This window comes from Microtus oregoni, unplaced genomic scaffold (genome assembly GCF_018167655.1).
Source record: "Microtus oregoni isolate MIOR12 unplaced genomic scaffold, Mior012 000001F_ref0000356, whole genome shotgun sequence".
NCBI classification, from domain to species: domain Eukaryota; kingdom Metazoa; phylum Chordata; class Mammalia; order Rodentia; family Cricetidae; genus Microtus; species Microtus oregoni.
Window position 1 is genome coordinate 25,659,734 of NW_024543060.1, and position 10,664 is coordinate 25,670,397.

Here is a 10,664-nt window from a genome sequence, read left to right on the forward strand (position 1 = left end):
CTTGGTTGTTTTCTTTATATATTCAAACCTCTAGCAATTCTGACCTCTGCCAATATCTGCCAGATACTATCAATACATCACAACTGCTACTGATTTTTTCTCTCTAATCTCATCACTGATTCCTTTCAAATAGTTCTTACCAGGAGTCAATGGTGGACTGTTATTGCTGATAACAGAGAACACTTAGGACACAAGACTTATATATGTTGAGATGGATCTGACTCGAAAGTAACATGCCTGGATAGTAGCCTCCATGTTACTAGAAAATCTATGTAAAACGACAAAGAAAGGGACCATTTAAACAGTTCTGACAAACCTCAAAATGTATGAACTACAACAATTACCAGCATAGCAAGATATTTGGAAATCCACAAACATGCTAATGCAGGCCAGTGGATATCTAATAGAATTTAAGACCCACTCAACAGGAGAGAAATCATTCCTGATACTGAAATCTTATCCAGATTCCCCAAACTAGTGAGATCATAGATATTAGAAAAGAATATATTACTGACATTTTCCAGTTCATAATTCCTTAATATTTTTTAAACATCATTGTTATATCTACAGAGAAGTGTAGCAATCACCCAACATCAAAAAAGTCCTTTAGAACAAAGACCATCCTAGAAAACCTCAATTGGACAAAATGATGACATCAACAGGTTCTGGGAAGCCCAGCCTGAAAGGATACAACTGTTTCACAGTTTCTTCGTATATGTGTAAGAAGCATTGTGATCGGCAGAACCAATAGATTGTAGAAGCCAAAATACTAGGAAGTCTGTGGTGATAAAATATCCTAGAAATTGTTATATAAGTAAGGACAGAACAATGGAAATACCAGAGGATATATTAAGGTAGAAAGAGAAAAATTTTGTAGGATCTAACACCTATGCAAAGAACTACAAACACTTTTGACTTACTTAGAGGAGGATTAATTTCTATCTGAATGAGCCATATTACTTGTTATTATATGGGGAGTAATCATCCCTGAAAATAAGTATACACAGATAACAAAAACAAATAAAGCAGGCTAAATTTGCATATTTGTGAGTACACACATAACAATAAAAATCAAAGGTATGGATGCTGTCAACTTGTTATTTGGGAGGAAAAACAAAGGTTTGAAGAGAGGATACCTGGGAGAGAATAGAGAGAGAATACGGATGGAAAATGATATAATTCTATTTTAATTTAAGACAAACCAAAAATCTGAAGTAATGAAATTTGACACTTTATATTTTACACTTTATATAAAAAGACAAACTAATATTTTGTTTTTTTGTTTTTTTTTGACAGGGTTTCTCTGTGTAACAGTCCTAGCTGTCCTGGTTTAGACCAGGCTGGCCTCAAACTCACATAGATCCACCATGTACAACACCACTGCCTGGCTTATAAACTAAATATTTTTGTTGTTGTTGTTTTTGAGACAGGGTTTTTCTATAGCTTTGGAGCCTGTCCTAAAACTAGCTCTTGTAACCCAGGCTGGTCTTGACTGCCTCTGTCTCCTGAGTGCTGAGATTAAAGCTGTGCGCCACCATGGCCCAGCTGCAAAAGGTTCTTAACATCTACTTGTGGTGGGCAGAATCCTGTGTTGCGTCAGGGATCCCTGGGGGTCTCTCTAGCTAATAACTCATAAAGAAGTAACCTGTTAACTAGCACTGAGATTTTAACTTAATAACCTATGGCTTTTTGGAACAATGATATCATTCTTGTTGGATACATGAGATATTTCCTCTATAAAATTATTTTAAAAATATTTAGTTTGGCCATATATATGTAAACTTTCTTGAGTTTGTTCTCACCATAATCTTCTTACTCCAGCCATGATGGCCTCTGTATTCCATTGTGCTCAGTTCAGCCTATACACATCTCAGAGTTTTGCTTTTAACTTCTGAAGCATCATCTTTTGCCAGATGTATGACTGAGTGTAGTATATGTTCAGTAGTTGCTCAGATGTCACTTTCTGTATGAGATGTGCCCGATTATTCTAGGTAAAACATCATCATCTTTCTTAGATGTAGTCTATATTCCTTACTCTGAGGACCTTTCATAGGACAACAATATCTTATTATGCTACCTTAATTAATTTATTTAAAATGTTTTATTTTTACTAAATATTACTTGTATCATTTCCTTAGATAAATTACAAAAGCATTAAAATCTGTTATGTATTTTTGACAATCCTAAGTATCTAGGATAATGATTAACAACATTATAGCAAAAATTTTTCAAAAGTGCTATTGAACTGACTCAAAGATAGAAATAAAGGTAGAGGGAATGCATGCATATATCCCTCTGGATCTGCATTCTAAATAAGGAAATCATCTACAACTTCTTAAAATTTGATTGTTTTGTACTAGTAAAAGAATCAACTTGAACTTCTGAATATAAGACAGGGTAAGAGCAGGACAATATGGTGCTTATCTAGAGTAAAGTGTTGTGATATGTAAGATAAGTACTGTTAATTATACACAAAAAAGCTGGTAAGGCAATAAGCATGTTTCACATCACTGAATTACATATGCAAAAATGTTTATTTTTCCTGACACGTGCTTTGCACCTTGTTATATGCTGCATAATGCAACAAGGTCAAGAATGTTTACTATTGTCTCATTGTGTAAAGCACAAACGAATAAGATAAACTAAATGAATAAAAAATGTCAAGGTGATTTATTTGGTTTGAAAGCAAGCCAGTCATTTTTACCTGCTTTTTAGCAAAGACTCAGAAAGACTAGTGGGAGAGTACAGAACAATGAGAACAAATGGAGGTTAAAGGTATGGCTAAGTTGGAGATGGTTGCTGTGGGGAGGTTGGGAGTAGGCTAACTAAAACAGAAGAGCGATAAAATGTTAGGAAAGTAGTCAGTTACTAATCAAATCATTGTTACTTTACATCAAATGCCCCCAAAATCATTTATCTTGTGCTATTACTAGAGAAAGCATTTGTCTTTATGCAGGTTTTTACTTTAGGGTGGATTTGCAAAATTTTTCTTCCGGGCAAGCAATTGGTTTAGTGAGCAACTATGGTTGGCCATGGTCAGAAATCTAATTTTACATGTAATTTTCTGATGACTGTCCACTTGTCAATTCAATATTCAGCATGTTCACAACCCAGGATAACATTTATTGATTGATAACATAATGAAAATTGTTTTCCTCATAAACCTCTGTAAAGTTTGTACTTTCTAATGCAAATGTTATTGGTGAGATAATCTGATTATCTAAGGTTTGAAATTTAAAGAATCTTTTGGGTCATTTAGTTAATAAATATTAGCAACTTATTAAATCTAGATTTACTGTATACAGATCACTCAAGGATTTAAACTCACTTTTTATTTTATGATTTTATTGTTTTTTATATTTATTTTTTAAAAAATAATCTTTTTTCATTATACATAACAACACAAGTTCCCACTCCATCCCCTCCTTCCATTCCTTCCATATACCCTCCCACCACACCCCACGCAATCCTCAGATGGGTAAGGTACATTGCTTTGGGGATGATCCAAGGTCCTCCTTAATGTTTACAGGCTGAGCAAGGTATCATCCTTAAAGAATAGGTTCCCAAAAAGCCAGTACATGCTATAGGCATAAATCCTAGTTCCACTGTGAGTGCCCCCCCCCCCAGTCTGCCCCAGCCTTGCAACTGTCAACCACAAAATGATGGGCTACTTTGGTCCTGCACTTGTTCCTTCCTAGTCCAGCTCGAGTCGGTGAGTTCCCATTAGCTCAGGTAGACTGTTTCAGTGGGTAAACCCATCATGGTTTTGACCTCTTTGCTTATATTCTCATTTCTTCCACACTTAAACTTTACTTTGGGAGCTCAATCCAGAACTCCAATGCGGGTCTCAGTCTCTGTTTCCATCAGTTGCTGGATGAAGGTTCTGTGGTGATATTTAAGATATTCATCAGTCTGAAGATAGGGTAAGTCAAGATCAGGCCCCCTCTTCTCTATTGCTTAGGGTCTTAGCTGGATTCATTCTTGTGGATTTGTGGGAATTTCTCTAGAGCCAGGTTTCTGTCTAGCTCTATAATGGCTCCCTTAATCAAGATATTTCTTTCTTTGCTCTCACCTCTGTCCTCCCTCCTTCTCAACTATCCCATTCCCTCATGTTCTTATCACTCCTCTCCTTCTCCCCTCCTCTTCCCCTTCCACCCTCCCTTCTTACCCCATCCACATATGCCCAATTTTTTCAGGCGATCATGTCTGTTTCAATTTTCCAGGTGAATCTATATATGTTTTTCTTAGGGTTTACCTTATTATTTATGTTCTATAGGTTCTGTTGGGAGCACTCAGACCCCAGATCCTGAATTTCTTGTAAACAACTTGTTTTCCCATGATCTGAGTGCCTACAGCTGCTCTGAGCACGAGACCTTCAGGAGTTCCTGATGGCAGGAGAGTGGTTTCTCGTGGATTTGGCTGGGGCGTGGCTATCTCTATATAATCTGCCCCTGAACACAATAAAGGGGGCATTCTAGGGGAATTCAAGGATGACCCATGCCTCTGTCTCTCTGTCTGTGTGTGTTTGTGTATTTTAACCTCCAGCCCCCTTGCCCGAAGTTCGCGAACTGGGTTCAAGCGCACCCAGCACAGACACTGGGGTGCGGTGCACAGCAGGTTCAAAGTCTTTTGTTTATAGCCAGTATCTACTTCTGAGTGAGTATATACCATATTAATATTTTTGGGTCTGATTTACCTCACTCAGGATAGTATTTTCTAATTCCATCCATTTGTATGAAAAATTCAAGATGTCCATTGCTGTTGGGAATGCAAACTTGTACAACCACATTGGAAATATGTATGACAGTTTCTCAGAAAATTGAGAATCAACCTACCTCAGGATCCAGCAATACCACTCTTGTGCATATACCCAAAAGATGTTCAATCATACTATAAAGGGATATGTTCAACTATGTTCATAGCAGCATTATTTGTAATAACCAGAACCTGAAAAAAAACCTAGATGCCCTTCAATCAAAGAATTAATTAAAAAAATATGGCACATTTATACATTAGAGTACTACACAGTGGGAAAAATAATGACATCTTGAATAGGCCTGCATTTTAAACTTCATCTAAATCCTCAATAACATGAAACAGACATAAAATGTATTAGAAAGAAACTCAAGTCAATGAATAAAAATATTAGAACATAAAACAATAATTTTATAAATAACATATGAACTCATGTATCAAAACATGTTTAAAATGAATTATTTTGATAATAGAAATGACTATATATTTGAAAGTATAAAAAAATGTATATCAAAGTACAAGATTTTTCTAGTTTTTAACCAAAAGAAATACCTGGTTATTTCTTTTCAAGGAAATATAACAGATTTTAATTATCTATAGTAATTTTTCTCTGTATTTTGAAATAAGATATTCTTCAATGACATCATACTAATCATTATAACAAATAGCCAATAAAAATTCCACTCTCTGCCATTATGTGAATAAATCTTAATTAATCTTCCAGCAATTTTGCCTTCTCACAGCAGTACTCTACCTAGAAAATTCAGCAAATTCAACCAGGACCAGACTGAGGCATCCCGTATACAGAAGGAATGACAGACCTTTCGATTCAGCAGAGATTTCCAGTACTGAAAGTGTAGGATAAATTCTGACTAAGATTCTAGAAGTGTCTCGGAGAATTAACTGTCCCATTTTCAAACTACGAAGCTTTCGATGGATGAAAATACTAGAACAACTAATAGAACTTATCAAAAAAAAAATCCTGTATCTGCAGCAAAAACGTAATTTGAGAGTCACATACAATTTATTGAGCTGAATAAATCAGCCTTATAAACAGGACACAGAAACCCAGTGAAATCGGTGGCACCTTGTCTCAAAGAAAACCCAGTGAAAGACCAGCATTGGCAATGAACAAACCTTCAGTTATATGTTTGCTTTACTGTGACTCTGTCATTACCCTACCATAAAGGCTTCCATCCTTTGTCCAGATTATATTTATTGATTCCAATAGAATTTTAAGAGGTCTTATCCAGTGGAGCATATAACATGATTTACCTATGGCCATGACAGTGCAATTCTCCCATAATCGTTTATTTTCAATGGCTCTGGAAATTAATAGAGTCAATATTATACATAGACAATCTAGTGTAGAAAACCTTGTAAATTATATTAATAGCTTTATTGTATCATAACATCTTTATATCCCACAATAATTAGCATCAGGAAAACCAAACATTGCTCATATACAGATGATAAAAGAGTCAACATCAATTTAAAGATGTTTATTATTCATATAAATATAGTTATACATGACAAAGCATCCGCACATCAATCAAGAAAATCAATGTTTTAATATGCTAAAATATGGGTGTTGCCACTAATATATATGAAATTCTCATATTGTTTAGCACAATTTTGTAATGTTATGAATTTCCTATGTATTATTTAGAATAAATTACCTTAAGAATATTTATTATTGACTTCATGATGTGTACCAATAGGCTCACGTGGATGTCAGAGGACAATTTTATGCAGTATATTCTCTCCATCTACCTTGACATGAGTTTCAGGGATCATTAATCGGGTACTTAAGGTTTCAGGGAAGTGTATTTACCTGTTGAGCTATTTCATCACCCCAGATTAATCATGAGACATTATATTATCTGAGACATTACGTTGATTATAAGTTTGTAGTAGGCGAGGGAATTGAGAAATATTTATTTTATAGTTATTTGCCTTTGTGCATTTTGCTTTTTGCATTTTTCATTTCCCTTCCCTCCACTCCCTCCTCCCATTTCCTTCTTTTCCTTCCCATCTGGGTGTATTCCCTTACTGTCTGACAATAGAAAGCAGGTTAAAGGTATAATAAAAATATAACAACATTATATGATAAGACAAAACAAAACCTATTAAATTATAGTTAGATAAGACAAACTAGTAGAAGGAAAAGAGACTCAGAAAATGACCAAGAATCAGAGACCCACTCATACAAACAATTAGGAATACCATATAAACCTAAGTTTTAAGCTGTTATATATATATATAATATGCAGAGGATCTGGTACAATGAGATCAAATGACCTTCAATTATGTTTATTTATCAAGCCCGATGTGTGTGTGTGTGTGTGTGTGTGTGTGTGTTATCAATGGTCTTATGATTCCTATGCTCTGTACCACCTCTAGAGACAACTGTTTTAGTCCTGTGTCCTATATTCTTGGTTCGTTATCTTAAAGTTTTCATGAATGTACATAGGTAAATATACACAATGTATCTGAAATGAAATTAATTTATCAAAGCAAAATGTTTTGTGTGAATGATTTAAAAAATATGTAAAGGTAAAATTGTATAGTCACTAATATAAAACAATTTCATGTTCATTTATTTGTTTCTTGTGTTAGTGTGTGTGTGTGTGTGTGTGTGTGTGTGTGTGTGTGTGTAGTTTGCCTTGCCGTGGCAGATGTGTGGGATTTAAAGGACAAAATAATGTGGAAATTGAATTTTTCCTTCCATTTGTGAGTGAGTCCTAGGGATGAAATTTAGTTTGCTAGGTTTGTCAGTATTTTTATACAATTTAGTGTTGTGGGACTGGGGTGAGCTAGGTAACTCTCCTTAGTTAAATTAATGCACTTCTTTCCTTTACGTAAGTTTTAATGTCATGATCTTTCACAGTCATAGTTGTTAACTTGGTTTGTTAAATGGATAAATATTTAAAGTAGAAATTCAGTAAGAAACGGTTGCTGGACCTCTCAGATGATGTGTCATGCATCAGTCTGCTCATTATTTTTAATGTTTTAGAGTACAATACATTCATTTAGTTATCGTAGTTTAAACATGTTTTATTTTCCTATTTTTTCAATACTTACTGCAGATATATTATTATGTAAAAATATAGAATGAGTGACAATGCTTATTTTAGTAGAAAATAGTTTTAATTTTTGGCTTTTTCTTTGAAATTTTAACACATATTTTTTAATTCATAAAAAAATCATATCACTTTCCCCTTCACTTTCTTCCAAACATTCCTTGACATTCTCACAGTAATCGATTCTAAATACCCCAATCTCAATTCATAGCCTCTTTTTCCTTCATCAAAATTTATATTTATAATTATATTTGATTATTGTTTTCATCTATTTATATATAAAATTTGCCAAGTCGTTTTATTTTGCTACTTTGTATATGTTTCACCAAGCAATAATGAGGCAAAAAATCAGGGTACCCAAAAGCCTGCTGTAAAAAGTCTCTTCTAGAAATAGCTGTATAGACAAGGTTGCAAGCAAGGCAATATCAAATGACATGCTAGAGAAAGGGGGTAGTTTACTAGGTCTGTCTCCTAGACAAAAAGTTATAGACATCTACAGATACTAAAATGACATCCATAGGCACTGGCTGCAAGTGGTGCACAGGCAAACACTCATGAACATAAAATTTAACTCAATCTTAAAAACTTACAGATATCCCTTATAAGGAGTTTGCTTAATGAAATTTTATAAATGGATATTAGGAATATGTGAGGGAAAATTACCAAATAACTGTCCTTACTACACATTAATGTCCTGTCCTGAGTATTAGTGAGGAACATACTTATTGCTAGAGAACAAAATCCTGGAATTTTCCTATATCACTGCTTGTATATGATTATGAATAAATGCCATCTATTCAAACTCATACTACCATGCAAAGGAGTTAATAGAAATAGTTTATTCACAGTCATATTAACTAATAATAATGTTATATTTTCCCTACAAATATTAATCAGTGTCTTCAAATATAAATATAATTCTCCTGAAGATTTAAAATGTGTCGTGTACTGGTTATAGTAGATGCACACTCTCATGCAAACAAATCTTTCATATTTATACATATATTTATGTATGTATGCATTTGTTTGTTTGTTTGTTTATGTGTTTGTGGTTCAGAATGCGGCAAGGAATAAAACAGCAAAAACAAAATTAGTATTTCTATCAGTAATTCATGCCTGAAAAGGTTCATCTTGAGGAACCTCTAGGTATACAAGGAATAGAAAAAATAACTTTTTGAGGAGATTAGCACTTACCTTTTTCAAAAAATCAAAGCATTTCTAAGCACCCGTTTGCTAACTTCATGTGAGGTACAAATATACCTTCATTGCAATTTGCCTTAGATATTGACAGAATTTTCTGAAAGTCCACAAAGGTTTCTAGAATATGTCTTCTGCTCTTGGGAAAGAAAGAAAGTTTAAACAAAGTATGGTCTGGATTTTAAGTTTGCCCTGAGTAAACTCTCAAGCTATTGCTTTGAGGCCAGTCACTCTCCGAAGTGTTACAGGAAAGTAATACTACAAAATTATTTATCATTGTGTCCTGGGACCAGGTATGGACTCCTCTGCTTGTCTGCCCAAAATGTCCAGGGGAAATTGTGAAAGTGGATCAGACATGGAAGTGTTTCGTCGATATACAGACGTCAGAAAAATAACTCCAAGTTTTGAAATTACACAAACACTGTGACATTTCCTGTGTCATTGAAGATGCAGAAGAATAAAGCTGTCACTACAACCCTGAAATAATCCAAAAAACTTCTGGAACTTCATACTAGATGAGTTTCTAACCATTTTATTGCTGCCTGGTATTTGGAAGTCCAACAATACCTAGGCAGTATGATTCTTAAATCTTAATTATTTTAGTAGCTACAACAGGCAAACATTTCCATTGTTCTTTGTATATGCCCAAGCATTCTATCAGTTCATTTTCTTTTTTAAATTGTGTTTGCCTAGATATGCTATTCACAAACACTTGCAAAGCACATGACATTATGTGCAAAAAGTAAAGAAGCAAATCTAAGACACCAAATATTCTTTTCTTGGGAGACAATTCTATCAAGTCCTTTAAGTTCCCAGTTACTTAAGATAATATAATTTGCATTTCAACATGTGGGTTAAGAAAGAGTTTGATCCCTCCCATGAAGAAAGAAACTCAAATGAATTCGTATAAAATATTTTCCTTGTATCATGTGTAAATATTTTAAGGCAAAGTCATTTTAGGCTAAACTTACTTTTAAAACATAAGATATAAATTTTCATGAACTGGAGCTCTGTTTCTTCTCTTTTCATTGAATTTTCATGAATTCCTGCCAATATGAAATATCTTTTGAAGACTAGCACTAATTGCAAAAGCTGCGTTGATATTTCACATTATTAATTTTGTATTTTATTCAATAATATAAATTTATTTTTACATTAATTTTGAGCTTTGGTCTTCTAGTTTTGTGACTGAATTGTTTGAGGAATAACCAAGGTTGTACACAATAATAATAGTTTCAATCTCTGCTGAAAAAACAAGTTTTCAGCAGAGCAACATAGTCTCAAATGACAGCTTATTGCTTTGTTATTAGGTGACTATTGTTGGACTATAAATTAATAAATATTCTTAGCTTAATGAGGATGTGTATGTGAAACTGTGGCCAAAAATAAGTAAAACAGCATCTCTAAGACAAAAGAGATATCTTTTGAACAGGAACGCGTAAGCCCTAGATTTTATTAAGATATTCATGTTTAGGGGTTATTTTTTCTGATCATATTATTCTACATATGGATCTTAGTCTTCTAACATTGTTGAATTTGTGTGTTAGATCTAAAACTTATTTGTATTAGCCTCAGAGTCATGCTTGACTTTCTAGAGACACAGATTTCAAAAGGCACAATGTCTTTAAG